This window comes from Mustela nigripes, chromosome 6 (genome assembly GCF_022355385.1).
Source record: "Mustela nigripes isolate SB6536 chromosome 6, MUSNIG.SB6536, whole genome shotgun sequence".
Lineage (NCBI taxonomy): Eukaryota > Metazoa > Chordata > Mammalia > Carnivora > Mustelidae > Mustela > Mustela nigripes.
Genome location: NC_081562.1, coordinates 58,678,928 through 58,699,035, shown reverse-complemented (window position 1 = coordinate 58,699,035; position 20,108 = coordinate 58,678,928). Strand labels below are relative to the sequence as shown.

Below are 20,108 nucleotides of genomic sequence, written 5' to 3'. Positions count from 1 at the left end.
GGATCAAGAAACCTTCAAATTCACCAGGAATCCATTTCTCTAAAAAAAAAAAAAAAAATGCTTCCTGAATACTTAAATTGACACTTAAGTCCTGGTGCTAAGAATTCAGTGGTGAGTAAGGGTTCTGCTGTCATAGTGCTTGCATTTTATCAGGACAGGTAAGTAAGTACATATGTCAATTAAATAATTTCCCAAAATGATAAAAAAAAAACACACAAGGTAATATAATAGAGTTACTTTGGTAGAGGGTGAGTGGGATCGTGGAGGCTTCTTTAGAATGAGTTAACAGAAAGTTGACATTTGACACAAAAACTGAAGGATGAAAAGGAACCTATCATCTTAACTTAATAATCATTCATTTAAAGTCTAAGATATCGGGGCTCCTGGATGGCTCAGTCGGTTAAGCCTCCAACTTTTGATGATTTTGGTTCAGGCAAGCTCTGCATCAGGCTCTGTACTCAGCAGGGAGTCTGATTGGGATTCCCTCTCTCTCCCTCCCTCTGCACTCCCCCCCTCCATGAATTCTCACCGTATTCTCTCAAATAAATAAATAAATATATTTTTTAAAAGTCTAATATATATGCCTGGTATCAGGTATTGGAAAAGGTGTGCTGAGAGAAAAATGTAAAGGTGAAAACAACATAGCCCTTGCCCTTTGGAACCTGATATCTAATGAGGAAGACAAACATCTATGTTCATATATGCAATAGAGAGGAGTATAAGAGAGATGTAAGCAAAATGCCAAAGGACTACAGAAGGAGAGGGATAGTTCTCATTAAAGTATTTGGGAAGGTTCGAGAGATGTGCTTCACAGATGAGGTGACAGCTGAGCTTGGCAATGATCACAATGGCTCAGAGTCATCAAGTCCCATCTCTGTGTCAGCCACTATGCTAATGAGATTTACAGGGAATTTCTCATTTAATCTTGCTAATCCTAAAAGGCAGAGACTATTAATCATTCTCATTTCACAATAAATATATGAACCTGGCCTTGAACCCAGTTAATCTAAATATAAACTCATTCTGGTATAGATACTACACGACTAAATAAGAATCAGTTGGTTCACTATGTTTTTCTCTTTTTAGTTTATTCTTTTGGTGTTGTGTATCCTCTAAACAAGTCTTACCACATAATTCTGATTCAGAGTATCATTCTCAAAATCTGTGTACGTAAAAAAAACATTTAAGCTATGAGGAGGATGTTATAGCTCCCATACTTAAGAACACATAAGTTATTAAGATAAAGTACATCCCATGTATCTTGGTTTTTTTTGTTTTGTTTTGTTTTGTTTTTTTGACAGAGGCACAAGTAGGCAGAGAGGAAGGCAGAGAGGGGGAAGCAGGCTCCCTGCTGAGCAGAAAGCCCAGTGTGGAGCTTGATCCCAGACCCTGAGATCATGAGCTAAGCCAAAGGAAGAGGCTTAACCCACGGAGCCACCCAGGCACCCCTTGGTTTGCTGTTTCTAAACAGAATTTTATTTATTTCACATGAAACTGGTAAAGTAATTTTTCCCCAGACCATCAAGCTAAGAACGGCAAGTCTGTAAACCCATAAAACCAATAAAAGATCCATACTCTGCATAGGGTTAATGAACAGAATCAAGACTTTTACTGAAAACCTAATAATATATGAGCTTTAGATTCAAGCAAGTGTTTTCTTTGGAAAACAAGATGTTAGCTTGCATAATCTGTATTTGGAAAGAAATAACAAAATAAAACATTATCTCTTCCTCGCTCTCTTTTGTCTTTTATGAAAGAGTAATATTTTGGTGACCCTGGAGATGTAGGAATGTCGCATGTAGGTTTATTTGTTATTTTCTGCCTGCGATAGATGATAGATGATCCTAAAAGTTACATTCTGCTATGTGTTAGGTAGTGAAGCTGAGTTAAATATAAGACTACATCAAATTTTTTAAATGAGACATTAAGTATTAATTTTGAAGTTCTCTAGTGTATGTTTACAAAGGTGCCGACTACAATTTTTTCAGTCTCTTAAAAATTATGTTCCAGGAGAAATAAATTAAGGAGACAGTTCATATTCTAGGAAATTAATGCTTCTTCTAAAAATTGGCCATCTGGCAGAAAGGACATAAATTGAATTTGATTGTCTATTTGACTATCTCACTTTCGTAGGACTTATTCTTTGATGACATGTTCAAAGGGCTGTTTTTATTTGCTTGTTTTGCTTTCTAACCTCCAAAAGCTGGGAAAAAGAAAGATGACACATGACGAGTATAGACTTATCAATCAGCATTTAACTTAGATGCTACTGTGGGATCTAATTTGATATTGTAATGCATGAAATTATTTACATGATATGCATTACTACATTATGCAATCATTATATAATCCATATGTATTATATATAATACATATATGTAATACATATATAGTGTATGTTATATATTATATACGTAGAATAGGTTAATAGATGATACTATAATGTGTAACAATTTGGCAACATAATGTATGAAAGCAATTTCCTACTATCTTTAAACACTTGGGGAGAGCTAAACAAAAAGTTGTACTGATTAGAATTAGAGATGCATTTGGGTTAGCATTTGAATTATGTGTATAATCCAGAAGTAACCTAAAGAGACTGACTTGGCACTTTAGTCACTGTAGCAGACTGTAATTTTATTTTATCTTTTATTTATTTCTAATTTTTTAAAAGGATTTTATTTATCTATTTGACATCAGAGATCACAAGTAGGCAGAGAGGCAGGCAGAGAGTGGGGGAAGCAGGGTCCCTGCTGAGCAGAGAGCCCGATGATGCGGGGCTTGATCCCAGGACCCTGAGATCACAACCCATGCTGAAGGCAGAGCCTTAAACCACTGAGCCACCCAGGCACCCTTTATTTTATTTTTAAAAATTTTAAAATGTATTTACTTTTAAATTTTATTTTATTAAACTCAATTAATTAAAATATAGTGCATTTTGGTTTCAGAGGTAGCATTCAGTGATTGATCAGTTGCATATAACACCCAGTGCTCATGTTAACACATATATCATGTGCCCTTCTTAATGCCCATTGTCCCAGACTGTGATTTAAAAAAAAACAAAAAACAAAAAAACAAAACAAAACAGTTACAGTGGTGTCTCCTACCCATGTGCTCTTCAAGACCCGTGCCCCCACCCAAAAACTGGAGTCTAGGTCCTTCACTTTGAGTTTGGGAAGGCCATTGTGACTGCTTCAAATAAAGCAAAGTCATGAAAATGTCACCACATACCCTTGTTTTCTTGGGATACTCACTATCAGAACAACAATCATGCTCTAAAGAAACACAAGAAATCCATGGAAGGACCCATGTAAAGGGAAACTGAGGCCCCTGGCGACAGCCACAGCTGACTCCCAGCTGACAGCTTTCTCTAACTTGCAGAGCATATAACTGAGCCATATTGAAACTGGATCCTCCGGACCCCCGGTCAAGCCATTCCAGCTGACTGGCACTACAGAGAGCAGAGATGAGCTGCCCAGCTGAGCCCTGTGAATTTGTAAGCCAAATAATTGCCTTGTTTTAAGCCACCATGTTTTGGCGTGGTTTGCCATGAGGCAATAAACAACTGATACAGTAACCTGAAAGTCGCATGAGAAGATGAATCTGGAAAGGAGCTCTCTTTTAGTCCCTGAAAATGGTAGCCAGTGAATAGCAAAGAATTAACTGTCTCCCATGTAGGTAATATTGTTTGGATCTTAATATTTTAGAAATGATAAATTGTTCAAGAATTTGCAGCCATATTTTAAAATCTTCACATCCATGGAGAAGACAATGGAAGCTACTGAAGAAGAGAAATCATTTGAAGTGACAGGAATTTGTAAGAAAGGAAGACCTAGAAAAAGTTACAAGCAGCTTGGGTTTTTGAAGGCTAGGTAGAGGAGAAGGAATCAGCAAAGTTGGTAGAAAAGAAACTACCTGGGGAGTAGCAGGATGAGCAGACTCTGGGATAATGAAGAAGCCCATGGGAGAGTGTTTTACAGTGAAACATCTGTCCATGTTGATCATGTTTTATTTTTGTTAGAAGTGAGAATTAAAAATAAAGAGGTTGTGAAGATGTTATATGTTACCAGGATCGAGGTAAAGTCAAATGTTACCTATGAGAGATATTTTAAAAAGGTAGTGTATAAGCATATGTAACTTTTGAAAGTTTGCAAACATAGTTGAGAGATGAAATATACAGATAATGGCAAACAAGTAAGAGGAAAATATAATTAGATTTGGGGATATATGATAGTTCAAAGACCATTAAAAATTATCTTAGTAAGTTTGGTTAGAGGTGGGGCATGAGATGTAGTAGTTAGAATGGCAGAGAGCAAGATAGGGATAGGAGGATGGATGTGGGTAGGAAATGCATGTAGACAAATAGCAACTGGGGGCAAGGGAGTTAATATTATCACCAAGGACGAGTACAAGGAATAAAGATTTGCAGGGAATTGAAGAGTCTGTAGGATAACACCTAAGGGAAGACTTGAAGACAAGGTAGTCTACTGCATGGTAGTCTATTAAGTAGTTAGAGAATGTAAAAAAACAAAAAACAAAAACAAAAACAAAACCCTAAAAAGAGTTGAAACCTGAAATTTTACAGAGAGGTCATCCACAATATCCAAAGGTAGTGTACACTAGTGAGAGATGCCTTATTTCCAGAAACAATTATTTTAAGCATTTCAGTATCAAATACAATAATTCTATTGTTAATGAACCATCAAGTTTGAGCAGCACAAGACCAAATATTTGGGTTTTTTCATGGCAGTTTTATAGGATCCAAATTTTCCATGCAATCATTCAACCCTTTAATTGTGCATATATAAAATTTTACAGCCTTTTCTAGCAAGCGCTAATCTTAACTTTCCATTCATTTTAACTGTGAAAAAATCAAAGGATATTAAATTTTCTAAGTGTAGCCTTTTCCCATGTGTTCCATTCCTTTTCGAGATGTCAGAACTAATCTTATTGTCCTTAAGTTTAGCTCAGGACTGGACTGTGATCCCACGATTTGTCTGGCCGAGGAAACTCCAAATTCATTGGCTACTTTTCAAAAGATCTACAGATGTTCCTGCTACGATTGTTTGTTAGTCTCCTGAGTCAAAAGGCATCCAATAGAGACAGAATTAACAACATACTAGATTTCTAAACCACAATCTAATGCAAAAGAGAAAGTAAGCAATTCCTAAGAAAGTAAAGAAACTCAAGTCCTTTGAGTAAAGGCTTACCCATACACTGTTTTCCTTAAAGTTAAATTCTAACATCTGAAGAGATACACTACCCATATCTGTAGCAACCAAAGCAACAATTTTCAGTTTACATTGGCCTTTGGAATTTTCCCATAAATAATTCTAAAAATTATAATAGCTTAAATGATTCAGATGCTAGCCTAATTATTATATTGACTAAGCCATTTGATTTTGATTGATTCTAAACCACATCTTTTTAGAGAACATGGATTTTGTTTTGAAGCATTGCTATAAGAGAACCCTTAAAACTATTTGCTGCCGTGCTCGCTTCGGCAGCACATATACTAAAATTGGAACAATACAGAGAAGATTAGCATGGCTCCTGCGCGAGGATGACACGCAAATTCGTGAAGAAAAAGAAAAAATTATTTGCTGCCTACAGTCAAAAAGACCTTCAGTGTCTGCTAAACTTACTGCTATATGCTATAGTGGTGATCAGTTAGATAATTTTTTAATGTATTTATTCATCTCATCTATCAAATACATATATTATCAGAATGTATTTTCTAGAATGAGAAGCAGTAATGTTGCTCAAAAGCTTTAAAAAGTAGCAGTAGAGTACTGAAGAACAACATAAATGGAGGTACATCTTTCTGAATACTGGGAAAACAATAAATATTAATTCTCTAAAGTTTTGCTTGCTGAAAGGTAACTCTTAGGGTGCCTGGGTGGCTCAGGGGGGTAAGCCTCTGCCTTCGGCTCAGGTCATGATCTCAGGGTCCCGGGATCCAGCCCCGCATCAGGCTCTCTGCTCAGCAGGGGGCCTGCTTCCTCCTCTGGCTCAGCCTGCCTTCCGGCATACTTGTGGTCTCTCTCTCTGTCAAATAAATAAATAAGTCTTTTACATAAATAAATAAATAAATAAATACTCACTCTTATTTATGATTCCAATTCAATGATTCATAACTTGGGGATATTTGTTGAAGTTTAATACATCCAACAACTAGAATTTTTTATAATGATTCCACCTTTCCATTTAAAGTAACCTTTTAAAATATAAAGAACATCCTCACCTAAAGCTATAACCTACTAAACATAATTTTATGGCTTATGAGTTAAATTTAAGAATTTAATATTGCTTTAATGATTCAAGAGTTTAAAAAAATGTTAGCATTGGTATTTTGAACATTAATTCTAATTATACAAAGTGACATACGGAATATTTATCATTTCTTCTCAAATAACTGTTGTGTTAATCTAGGTGCTTTAAGAAGCAGATGCCGAGACAGCATTAAATGGGGAAAGAGTTTATGTGGGTGTGAAACGGAAGAGTCCAGAGAGGTTGAGAGACAGGTCTGATGCCAAGTGAAGGAGAGAGAAAGAAGATTGGGAAGAGGGAAGTTTGGGTAGGAGCCCCGTAGAGCGGAAAGAAGGCTCAGCAAAGCCCTTGATGAGTCCTTGAGCTCAAGTTGGTCAACAAAGAAATCCTTTGTCTTTTTTTTTTTTTTAAAGATTTTATTTATTCATTTATTTGAGAGAGAGCACAAGCAAGCAGAGAGAGAAAGGAGGAAGCAGGCTCCCTGCTGAGCAGAGAGCCCAATGCGGGGCTCGATCCCAGGACCCTGAGATCATGACCTGAGCCGAAGGCAGAGGCTTTAACACACTGAGCCACCCAGGCACCCCAGTCCTTTGTGTTCTTAGGCTGATCTGTCTTGGTATTCTGCCGCACCTGCTCCTTGGATGGAACCGCCGGTGACATGCATGTCCTCAGCTCAAACCGTGAGGGGAGTTTAAAGTCTAATAGCTGGAGCCTTCAGTTAACTACTTTCCCTGTCGTGGGAAGTTTGTCAGATATTCACATGGCTGGCTGCCACAACCATGAATGCAGCATCTCCAGACCTGGAGATTTTTGTTTCTAAATTGTGAACCGCCTACTGGAAAGCTCCTTGGAAATGATCTAGTGACATATCGGATTCAGTGATTCAGTGCTTTCTAAAATGAGTGCATTCGTTCTGTCCTAACTCATACCACCATTCCCTCAAGTACCAAGGGCAAACTTTTGTCTCTTCTCTCCTTTGCCTTCCAGATCCAAATAACAAATGAAATTTGTTGACTGACTCTATACCCCATTTTTTCTTTCTGCTCCTTCTATGGGCTCCCTGTGTTACTGCTTTAGTTTAGATTCTCATTACTTTTATGCATTGTGATCCCCTCTGCAGGAGTCTCTCATCTCCCCGCTCTCCTTTCTAATACTCTTAAAGTGCTGCTGCCAGGTTAATTCCGAAGGGCACCCTTCACTGTATTATCAACGTACATAAAATACAAACAAACGGGACACCTGGGTGGCTCAGTTAAGTGTCTGCCTTCAGCTCAGGTCATGATCTCAGGGTCCTGGGATCAAGTCTGACATCAGACTCCTTGCTCAGCAGGGAGACTGCTTCTCCCTCTGCCTGCCATTCCCCCTGCTTGTGCTCTCTCTCTTTCTGACAAATAAATAAAATAAAATCTTTAAACAAACAGACACCTCCAATGGCTCCCAGTTTCTCACAACATGAACATCTATATCTATAACCTGTCATTCAGGGGCTTCCATGATCTGGCTCCAATCAGGCTTTTCAGTTTTACCTCCTAAAATTCCTTTTACACACATTGATTTAGTCTTCTTGAGTTATAGCAATACCACAATTATGCTCTCAACTTTCCTACCTTCATGAAATTTCCTCACAGAGTTGGTTCCATTTTCTGTCAGTCTTGCCTATCACAACGAACCATCTATCACAACCCTGTTTAAATGTTATTTCATCTATAGATCTTTCCCCAAATCCCTTGACTGGAAGTACTCCATTTGCTGACATTGATTGGTAGGTAAGATATATTACCAGTTTATAATGAAATTTGTGTTATAGTAATGAGTGGATATTAGCAAACATATATTGAAATTGGTTTTGTGAGGAAACATGTATTATTTGTTTTATGTGAATACTGAATACTATAATCCAATAGGAAGTCATAAATTCTGGGAAGGCAGAACTTTTAACCTTTAACCCTGAAAAACGGAAATCTCTCATTTCAAAAGAAATGTTTTGATGTCATGGAATACTGGCGTGTGTCAGGCAGGTACACAGTAAATTTCCTGACATTTGGAAATCACGCAATACAGGAAAGCAATGCTACTACAGTATTTTAGTGAGTGTTTTAACTAAATATGAAGCCACAATAAACATAAACTGTGGCCGAATTACTGTATAGATAGCTTAAGTATATGTAGAGAAAGATATTTCATTAAGAACCAGAACAAAATATAAAGCACAGGGACGCCTGGGTGGCTCAGTTGGTTGGACGACTGCCTTCGGCTCAGGTCATGATCCTGGAGTCCCAGGATCGAGTCCCGCATCGGACTCCCAGCTCCATGGGGAGTCTGCTTCTCTCTCTGACCTTCTCCTCGTTCATGCTCTCTCTCACTGTCTCTCTCTCAAATAAATAAATAAAATCTTTAAAAAAAAAAAAAAATAAAATAAAGCACAATAGCAAACTTGAACAAATTTCAGTATCATGTTTATTTATTAACATCTTAATTTTATTTTTTTCCGTGTTCCAAGATTCTTTGTTTATGCATCACCACCAGTGCTCCATGCAATACATGCCCTCCTCAATACCCACCACCAGGCTCACCCATTCCCCCAATCTCCCCCTTCAAAAACCCTCAGTTTCTTTCTCAGAATCTACAGTCTCTCATGGTTCATCTCCCCCTCCAATTTCCTCCAGTTCACTTTTCCTTTCCTTCTCCTAATATCCTCCATGTTTTTCCTTATGCTCCACAAATAAGTGAAACCATACAATAATTGACTCTCTCTGCTTGACTTATTTCACTCAGCATAATCTGCTCCAGTCCCTTCCATGTTGATACAAAAGTTGGGTATTTATCCTTTCTGATGGAGGCGTAATGTTCCATTGTATATATGGACCATATCTTCCTTATCCATTTGTCAGTTGAAGAGCATCTTGGCTCTTTCCACAGTCTGGTGATTTTGGCCATTCCTGCTATGAACACTGGGGTATAGGTGACCCTTCTTTTCACTGCATCTATATCTTTGGGGTAAATATCCAGTAGTGCAATGCAGGGTCATAGGGAAGTTCTATTTTTAATTTTTTGAGAAATCTCCACACTGTTTTCCAAAGTGGCTGCACCAACTTGCATTCCCACCAACAGTGTAAATGGTTTCCCCTTTCTCCACATCCTCTCCAACACTTGCTGTTTACTGTCTTGTTAATTTCGTTCATTCTAACTGGTGTAAGGTGATATCTCAGTGTGGTTTTGATTTGAATCTCCCTGATGGCTAGTGATGATGAACATTTTTTTATGTGTATGTTAATAATTTCTATGTCTTATTTGGAGAAGTGTCGGTTTATAATGAAGCTAGTATCTGTCGGAGCGCCTGGGTGGCTCAGTCAGTTGAGCATCAGGCTCCTGATTCTGGCTCAGGTCACGATCTCAGGGGTTGTGAGATTCCCTGGAACCAGGCTCTGAGCTCAGTGGGGAGTCTGCTTGTCCCTCTCCCTCTGCCCCTCCCCTGGCTTATGCTCTCTATCTCCCTCACTCAAATAAATAAATAAATAAATAAATAAATAAAATCTTTAAAAAACAAATAAGTAAATGAAGCAAGTATTTGTTGAATATTAGCACCTAGCAAGAAGCAGTAAAGAGAATTAAGTAAATACATTAGCTTATGTATGATGTTATAGTAATGCCTTTGCTGCATTTAGTAATGGGTTTTGTTGGCAATAAATTTAAATATGAAATGTTTAGGGAATAAATGAAACTCTATATTGGATCAATCTATGGTCTGTGGTTTTTATATTTGCTAAGGAAGATGTCAAAAGGTTGCAAAAGCAAAAACTGCCATTTTATTTACTTTTTTTAATAAAGATTTTATTTATTTATTTGATAGAGAGAGAGCACAAGTTGGCAGAGAGGCAGGCAGAGAGAGAGGGGGAAGAGAACAGACACTTCTCCAAATAAGACATACAAATAAGACAAATAAGACAGCTCTCCCCGCTGAGCAGAGAGCCCGATGCAGGCCTCCATCCCAGGACCCTCAGATCATGACCTGAGCCGAAGGCAGAGGCTTAACTCACTGAGCCACCCAGGAGCCCCAAAACGGCCATTTTATTTCCTTTTCTGAACACTCACTGTCCCAGACATCTTGCTACTTATACCCACCTCACCCTATTATAGTTCTACTGAACTCCACTAGACTACAAGATTCTTTTTTTTTTTTTTAAGATTTAAAAAAATTTATTTATTTGACAGAGAGACACACAGCAAGAGAGGGAACAGAAGCAGGGGAGTGGGAGAGGGAGAAGCAGGCTTCCTGCTGAGCAGGGAGCTCTTTGTGGGGCTCGATCCCAGGACCCTGGAAGGATGACCTGAGCTGAAGGCAAACACTTAACAACTGAGCCACCCAGGTGCCCCTAGACTATAAGATTCTTGAGAGGCTATATGTTGATCCATCTTCATAATTACTTGCACATGGACGAATAAAGGAGATGAGATCCACTGAAAAGACAATCGGGACAAATAGAAGGAAACGTAAAGGCTGATCATATGGACCAGGGGAAAAAGGGAACTGAGGGTAGGCTGAGACACGAGCGTGTGAGAAAGGCATCAAGTGTGAGAAGCACATTCGGTCTATGGAGAAACTGTGAGGGAAAAAAAGCTGAACCGTTCAAAGCTAAATCATGAAAAACCCACATATCTTGCTGAAGAGTTTGGGCTTTATTCTTTAGGTAATGGGAAATCATTCAAGGAAGGGAAAAGACATTGTAGTTTAGGAAGATCATTCTGGCGCTGTAGAAATTGGCTTCGGGTGTGAAGGGGGGTAGCCATGTGACAGCGGGGACAGGGAAACCAATTAGAAGGAGGCTGTTACAGTGTTTCAGACAAGACGTGACTGGGGTTGGTCTTAAAGCCAAAGCGATGGGAATGAAGCAAAGGGGAGGGATCTGAAAAATATCTGGAAATTTTAAGCCATAGGAGCTGGTGATTGTACACAGGCCGTGAAAGAGAGAGTCTAGGACAGCTCTTAGATATTTGACTGCTGGTGCCATCCATGATGGCAGTGCTGTAGGAAAAATATAAATTCTGTTTGGGGACCCAAGAGGTGGGAAAATAATGGGGCTTGTAAAGCAAATAGAAGAAATTCGATTCAAGAGATAGCTGGAGAACCGAGAGAGTTATTTATAATACTGCGCTTTCACTGGGCTTGATCTTTTCATAGCTAGGGCCATGATTCTTCCTTCTCATCATTTGTCAGGCTTTCAGAACCTCTCAATATACTGTGTGTGGAAAAGCCCTAACAGAAGCCTCTCTTTTCCCTTATATATAAGGACCCCTTGATCTAGTGTATATTCCCTGTGTTTTACTGATCCTACAGTACTACTCCAAGGGTAAAATTTAGGAAGAGAGCTACTAAGCCCCTAGGTCATTCTTACAGGAAATTACTTTTCAACATATAATAAGAACGTCTTAGACATTCCAGAACCCTCAAAGAATGACACTTCCCTTATATTTTTTTTGTATCAGATTGTGAGTGAGACTTTTTGGTGAGCAGCAGTATTAAATTTATAAAATTGAAGCAATAAATTCTTAAATACTAGTAGACTCCCTGAAGATAATATTTTCATAGGCAAAGACATCATGCTCCTTTGAAAAAAAATGAATCTACTTTTCTACAGCAGTACATTGTCTTTCAAAACAAGCAGAGTGGGGGGCACCTGGGTGGCTCAGTGGGTTAAGTGTCTGCCTTAGGTCATGATCTTGGGGTCCTGGGATGGAGCCCCAAATCAGGCTCCCTGCTCAGTGGGGACTTTGCTTCTCCCTCTGCCTTTACCCTTCCCTCTCCACTGCTGTTCTCTTGCTCTCTCTCTCTCTCTCTCAAATAAATAAATAAAATCTTAAAAAAACAAAACAAAACAAAACAGTTACTCCTAAGGGCAGGACTACAAAGGTAGCAAAGATAGTTGATCTTTAAAAATTTAAAAAGGAGGGGCTCCTGGGTAGCTCAGTGGGTTGAGCCGCTGCCTTCAGCTCAGGTCATGATCTCAGGGTCCTGGGATCGAGCCCCACATCAGGTTCTCTTCTCAGCAGGGAGCCTGCTTCTCCCTCTCTCTCTCTCTCTCTCTGCCTGCCTCTCTGCCTACTTGTGATCTCTCTCTATGTGTCAACTAAATAAATAAATCTTTAAAAAAAATTTAAAAAGGAGAGAGGAAAAAACACTCTTTTTAAACTGAGTATCGAACAATTTCTCCATTCAAAAGCAAAAGGGTCTGCTTTAAAAAATGAAATAAATATGATAAACTCACAACCAACATAGAACAGCTCACTGTCTCAAATACTTTACTTTTTCTTATTAAGAATACATTTGGGGCGCCTGGGTGGCTCAGTGGATTAAGCTGCTGCCTTCGGCTCAGGTCATGATCTCAGTGTCCTGGGATCGAGCCCTGCATCGGGCTCTTTGCTCAGTGGGAGCCTGCTTCTCTCTCTCTCTCTCTCTGCCTGACTCTCCGCCGACTTGTGATCTCTCTCTCTGTCAAATAAATAAATAAAATCTTAAAAAAAAAGAATACATTTATATCCAAGTGGACCATAAGTAAATTTTTTCACATAAGTAAACATTTGGGGACATCTCACCCCATACTTCCCTTTACCAGCACAACCTTGAAAAGTAACTTTGTTCATTGTTCAAATGTGTTTCTAACAAAAAAGAACTCTTTTCTTTATAAGGTACCTTCTTGTAGTGCTCAGATGTCGATTGTAACCTTGCTGAAATCAGCATGTTAGATGCTGACTCTCTCTACACTGTCAAAGAGTGATTTTTAAATGCACTCATTTCAATCATCATTCTTGGAATCTTGAAATGGTCAGGATCACTTATAAATTTCAAAACCCAAGGGGCTAAAATGGCTAACAGACATATGCATGAGAATCATTTATTTTTAACAGTGATATGAAACCACCCCTGGGGCCATACAAGTCATCTCAAATTGTACCAACTTGATGCATAACATCTCTTAAAGCAGAAAGTGAAAAGCTTTAAACTATAGGAGAACTTCTCAATTTCAGACAACACGTATTTACCCTGGAATCGATCCCCGAACCCTGGAACTGATATTCAAATTATCTATGACACATGGGCCAGAATTTAAGCATCTGAATTCTCAGCACAGAGATCTTCTTACATAGACAACAAACAAATTCACAGCTGCCAAGTTTTATGATTCAGTCAGAACATGATTTGTTGGAATTTTTTTCCATGATCTCAACATCTTCAGACTTTAGAGAGTGAATGGCTGGAAGTTGGAGAAATAATAAGTATAATAACTAAAATATGAATAACCAAAATAACTTCAAAGTCCACTTTCCAGAACCAGCACAGTAACTTGGATTTTCTGTACCCGAGTTCTGAGATATGCAGGTACAGTTTACGGATTTTTCTTTTCTTTTTTTTTTTTGGTTCCTGAGAAATTGTAGGTGTCCACAGAATAGTTTGGCTGTGCCGTGTTTCCATAGACAGTTGTATAATATTTTTCACTTGTTCTTCATGGTGACTCTTTTTTCTTGCAAATGTTACTGGGGATCTCTGACAATGAAGGAAGAAGAAATTCTGTATTTCAGAGGCTCACTAGGGAAAAACATCCCACAAATATTTACTATCTTCTGTATTTCAGGCACTTTACTGGGTGTTTTCACTTTTATTTACTCAAAATGTCTCAATTCATGTCAGCTTCAAACATGCACAGTGTATTAGTTTTCTACTGGTATGTAACAAATTAAACAAATTACCACAGATTAGCAGCTTAAGACACCTACCATTTATTAGGTCACTGTTCTGTAGGTGAAAATTTTAATCATGGTGTGACTGGATTTTCTGCTTAGATTCTTAAGTTGCTAAAATGAAGGTGTTGGTCAGGCTGCATTCTTGTCTGGACCTCAGGGTCCTCTTCCAAGCAGAATTCAGTTCCTGTGACTATAGGAATATAGGCAATATGCATTGCCTTGCTGGCTTTCAGCAAGGAACTACTCTCAGTTCATGGAGACCTCCTGCATTCTTTGCCATATGACCCCCTCTATCTTCAGAGCCAGTGGTGGAGAATCTACTTCAGGCTGAGCACTCTCTACACTTCAGATCTCTCAAGGAAGGTCCTAGTCCCTTTTATAGACTCACCTGATTAGGTTAGGATGTCTGATTATCTAGGATAATCTCCCTGTTTTAAAGTTAACTGATTAGAGATCTTAGTCACATCTGCAACAACCCTTCACAGCAGCACTTAGGTTAATGTTTGAATAAACTGGGAAGATGTGTATACCAGTGGGAGGGGGAGTCTTGGGGACAATCTTAGAATCCTGTTTATCACTCTTATAAGAATGTAATCAGGGGTAGGACGCCTGGGTGGCTCAGTTGGTTAAGCAGCTGCCTTCGGCTCATGTCATGATCCCAGCATCCTGGGATCAAGTCCCACATCGGGCTCCTTGCTCAGCAGGGAGCCTGCTTCTCCCTCTGCTGCCACTCGGCCTGCCTGTGCTCGCTTGCTCTCTCTCTCTCTCTGTCAAATAAATAAATAAAATCTTAAAAAAAAAAAAAAGAATATAATCAGGGGTTCCTGGGTGGCTCAGTGGGTTAAAGCCTCTGCCTTCCGCTTAGGTCATGATCCCGGGGTCCTGGGATTGAGCCCCACATTGGGCTGTCTGCTCAGCAGGGAGCCTGCTTCCCTTCCTCTCTCTCTGCTTGCCTTTCTGTCTATTTGTGGTCTCTGTCAAATAAAAAAATAAATAAAGAATATAATCAAAACATCCATTGGCTGTATTTTCATCTGGAAGTTTGACTGGGGAAGAATACGTTTCCAAGCTGCTTCAGGTTCTTAGGATTCATTTCTTTGTAGCTGGCTGTATGATTGAGAACCTTGGATTTTTGTTGGCTGTTGGCTAGGTGACACTCACCAGTGTTAGGGGGTACCCATTGTTCCCTGCCATGTAATTTCCACAGGCAGTTCACAACATAGATGTTTGCTTCTTGAACACCAGTAGAATACCTTTCTCAAGTCTGCTAAAATAGTCTTCTATGATGTAATCTAATCATGGGAGTGACATTACCTTTCCCATATGCTTAGCTTTTATCCAACACCCAAGGAAATTATGCAAAGGTGTGACTCACTGAAAGTCACCTTATGGTGAGTCTGCCGGAAAAAATACACTCAGAGTGACTGTGGAAGAAGTTCAAATCAAAGTGGTTTTTAGTTTTTTTGAGTTCAGTGAATAAGGCCTGGGTGGGGAGAAGGAACAACTTTAGGTATGTTGAGTATGTAGTAGTTACCACTAGACTGTCAATCAACTGGATAAAAGCATGTCCTATCTTCAGACCCCAGATCTTATGTCAAACTGTGTGTGTTTGAATCCCAGCTCTGTCGTGGGTTAACTGTGCAACGTTCCCTCTGTGTCTGTTTTCTCCTCTGAAAAATGAAGATGATAGTACCCCCACTCAGGCATCATTATGAGGATTAAGAAGACACCTTTTAAATGGAGTCTGACACAATGTAAGTGCTTAGTAAATACTGGACATTATCTTATATTCTATATTCCCCTCTTGGTGATCTGTAGTACATCTGTCATTCATGAATTTATCTAAATCTAAATTCTTAATCCCATGTATTTTTGTGGAGATTTTGGTATACCCTGTCCAGTCTCCTCAACTTTAAGAGCTCCTCCTTACTCCTTTTCCTGGAGTTGATGAGGTCATCCACATTGATTCTCTGTTCACATATTATGGTGCTGATTACACTTTAGCAAACATGTTTCATTTCCAAACTATTAGTAAGTCTCTTGAGAGAAGGAAATCTTAGTGCAAAATTCATTGAACATAATTGGATTATATGTGTTGTGTTCTTCAGTTGAGGTTGAATGGTAGACTACAGGTAAGAGCTGATAAAATCTCGTTGAGTGTTGGTAGTTAAAAAAAGAAAAAAAATATATACAGTTTGTTGTGGTGGGTAACGAGCTGTGTGTGGAGATGCTCACACACATAGCCAAACATCCTGGGAATTTACACAGTCTGTATTTTGGGGGGAAGCTGTCTCGAATTTACTGAATTAAACTGAGTAGCATGAATTCTGAGCTCAGCTCTATACCAAACTCTCTACAGGAAAAAAATGGGATAAGCCTCATATCCTATTCTGGGGCTTATAGTGTTGCTAAGGAAACAAAGCTCGTACATATTAGACAGACATAATACAAGATTTCATGGGGTTGCATTAAAATGAGATAAATGAATATATGGGTATGAGTGATAGAGGATCTCAAAGGAGAGGAGACGGACTGAGGAGGGTTTCCTACAGAGACTTGAGATTGGTTTGGATTACAGGTAGAATTTGGATTATTGAAATGAGAAGTTATTATTGTTCCCATTTTGTTACAGCAGACCTTAAGGTAACAAGAATTAAAATACCCATTTGAAACACGGAAAATAAAATGCCGAAATATGAAGTCATATGATCCATGTCATCCTGCAAAGTGTTAACATAGGATCCTTTTGTCCAGTTTTTTTGTTTGTTTTAAACAGAAAATCCTATTAGTTTTTTCACTATCTCACAACTTGAAAAAATGTGAGTAGCCTTACATGTAATTGCATATTCATATCAGAGACAACAAAACAGGATATTAATTTCTCATCTAACTAAAAGATGTCATAAGGTAAAAATGCTCCATCTTGTCTTATAGTTATGTAAGTTGAAAAAGTACTTCTGGGTCTGCACTTTCTTTAGATTCCCACAAATCTTTGACTAGAAAGCATAGTTTATAGCTGTGTACATTCTATGCAATAACCTATCTACAGAGTTATATTTCACTTATGTAATGGGAGAATATATTTTAAATGGATATTTATAAATTACATTAAATCATACCAGCAACATTATTAGTTGAGAAAGCTAGTAATTGAATGTTATTATCCAATTGTTTATGACCTTATCATTTTTCAGAGTCTCTCAGAAACCAATTTTCTACAGTGAGCACTATTGGAGTAAGGAGAAAGGTAGTTAGAGATTCTTACAAGCTGAAGTCTACTTCTCCCAGCCATAAATTCTTTGTCGAGTAAATACAAGTTCATCTTGTGCTCGTAAAGCAGGGCACTACACTTCTTTTCAGCTATTTTAGTACATCTTGAATGTGTTTCCTTTTTAACTGATCAAAGAATTGTGCTAGTAAATTCTCCCTGAACTCCTGAAAGTCACAGTGAGCACTGCCTACAGAGAATCTATTCAAGTAGATAGCCCTGGGATCAATATTGATAGTGACATTGAATAAATGGATTGGATCTTCCCTTTTAAACACTCAAGGCTACAAGTAATGCAATTTCAAGGAAAACAGATGAAGGAAAAATAGGCATAGGGGTGGGAAATCCAGGATTATGTCTTACTGCACCAGAAAGTAAATTGTCATTTGAAACCTCTATCTATTTTCAAGTCAAACAAAGGAGAGGGATAGGGCCTCCCACATTCACTTTAAAATAGCTAGAGCCTGAGGATTTCCTATTTTGTTTGTTTGTTTTACTGTAGGGTGTGTGCTACCCAAGGGCAAGTGGCTAAGGGGGCAAGTGGGTTAAATTCAGTTCTCACTTAGCTTGCCAATCTATGTGCCTACATGGGAATATATATGCTTTGATGAAGTTGGCATTTTTATAGTAAATGGCCCTACTGAAGTTCATCCTATTGGTACCCAAGCAAATGTATCAATTGTACCTGGAGAACTTGACTTTTCCTATTCAAGTTTAAAGTGTGTGCCTTCCTTTCTCTGTGTGAAGACCATGTGAAGAAGAAGAAAATTTTCAACTCATAAAGACAACTTTCAACTTTCTTCATTAGAGAAAGAGAGAAAAATATTCCAGCTTCATAAAGGGCTATTGTTCATTAGTTCTACTTTTCTGTCAGGACAGCTCAAAGAAAATATTTAGCTCTGAGATAAAATACAATGTCACCAGTCCCTTATGTGAATTCTTATCACCTGCTAAACAGTTCTACGGTGTGACTCACAAACATACGTAATTCTGCAGGTGATACCTCAGTCTCAGAAAGCTCTCTTTATCTTCTCTGCCCTTCAAAATTCCCCTTCCTCCATGTTTCATAGCTCAGGACAAGGTCTACCTTTTTCAAGAACCATTTTACTTTTCTCTCTTCTATGCTAGAATATTCCTCTATTCTATCTGTTCATCTCCATAACATACAGTTGGGTTGACACAGCCCAAACTCCAGGCTGTAGCAAAAGACCTCCTAACTCCTAAGCAGAATGGTTTGAGTTTGTTGGGGGGAGGGAGGGAAGCAGCAGCCACAATGGGAAGACAGATTTGCAGGAAAGGCAAAGTTGGTGGCAGTAAGGGTACTGGGCAATGCCATAGAATCGATGAGAGGAGGCATTCATCAAAAAGAACAGCACCACTTCCATCTGTAGACTCCCAGCAGAGACTACTGTCATTAGCATACTCATGGGCCAACACGGAGAGCTCTTGATCCCTCTGATACTGCCTGGCAAAAGAAAGGAAATCTGGGTAGCTAGGATAGATTTCACCTAGTGAGTACTCATCCAAAGACTGTGGAGTATCTCCTATTTTATAATTCTGATATTCAAAATCTCTTGGCTATCTTCCCTTAGGCCAATGAATGGGGAATCCTAGTATGCACAAGCACCAACAAGCCCAAATTGCCTTTGGGCAACTCTGCTACCCCCTTGAGCTATTTTCTGCTTTATTTTACTGTGTATTCTCTTCCTTTCCCATCTCCATATTGCCTTTTCTAGCATATTAGTTTTTTCCCCAATATAAGGATTAGTCTTTGAGTATGAGGATAATGTGGTCAAATAGTTCTTGCGAGCAGAGGAGTAAGTAAGTAGCTGGGAACCTAATAGACAGAAGCACACCAAATTAACCTGTCCACACTTTCTGAAATGTACCCTTATGTTTCTTCTGATGTCTTAGCTCATACCAGTCTCTCAACCTTAATTAATTTTCTCACTTTCTCGATCTATTAAAAATCAAACCCATCCTTTAATATTTAAGTCAACTAGCACTTTTTAAAGTATTTCCTGAAATACAATGGATGTTACTTCCTCCTAGTATATACCTTACAGATTTAGAAGCAACCTGAGGCAGGATGAGAGTCAAGATATCAATGGTCCTGGACATCAAGTAGGGATTTAGAGTTGGAGAGGTAACATAAACCACCTCTAGTATGTTAATGATAAAAATGTGGAGCAAGGGGGAAAGCCAATCAGGATCCAAATATTGCAGCCAAAATTTTGGATGTAATTAGAGCATTGATACCAATGTGAAGAATCGGTGGATGATCTGGGGGTCAACATGGAACAAAGCATGTTGGAAAATATTTTAAAGTTCACATCAAGCTCTAGATGAATCTTCTTTTTCTTAAAGATTTTATTTATTTTATTATTATTATTATTTTTTAATGCAAGCAGGGGAGAGACAAAGGGAGAGGGAGAGAATCTCAAGCAGACTCCGTGTTGAGTGCAGAGCCTGTCCCAGGGCTCGATCTCACAACCGTGATATCATGGCCTGATCCAAGACCTGAACCAAAATAAAGAGTGGGCCACTTAAACAACTGAGCCACCCAGGCACCACTCTAGATGAATCTTTCTTCCTTCCCAAAGGGTTAGTGCTTGTGAGGTAGTTTCAAAATTTTCAGTTCTTAGATTTTACTTCTTTTATGCTATACTATGAAATGCTCATCCCCCTTACTGTCTTATAAGCAGGCACTGTGGCTTACTCTTAAGCATCTCATCTGCAGTGACTAGTGCAATGCCCTTTACCCAGGGTGACAACAAATAACTTTTGAATTGTATTTTCGAAGATGAGCTGAATTAGTGGAAACTATTAAGAA

At 38.7% G+C, this 20,108-nt stretch overlaps 1 non-coding gene across 1 annotated transcript; it reads left to right on the top strand.

Moving 5' to 3' along the window:
• The first annotated feature begins 5,491 nt into the window (after positions 1-5,491).
• LOC132020975 (U6 spliceosomal RNA) lies at positions 5,492-5,598 on the top strand. The gene has a single exon (XR_009405166.1). It is a non-coding gene; the product is annotated as a U6 spliceosomal RNA (small nuclear RNA).
• The last annotated feature ends 14,510 nt before the right edge of the window (positions 5,599-20,108 follow it).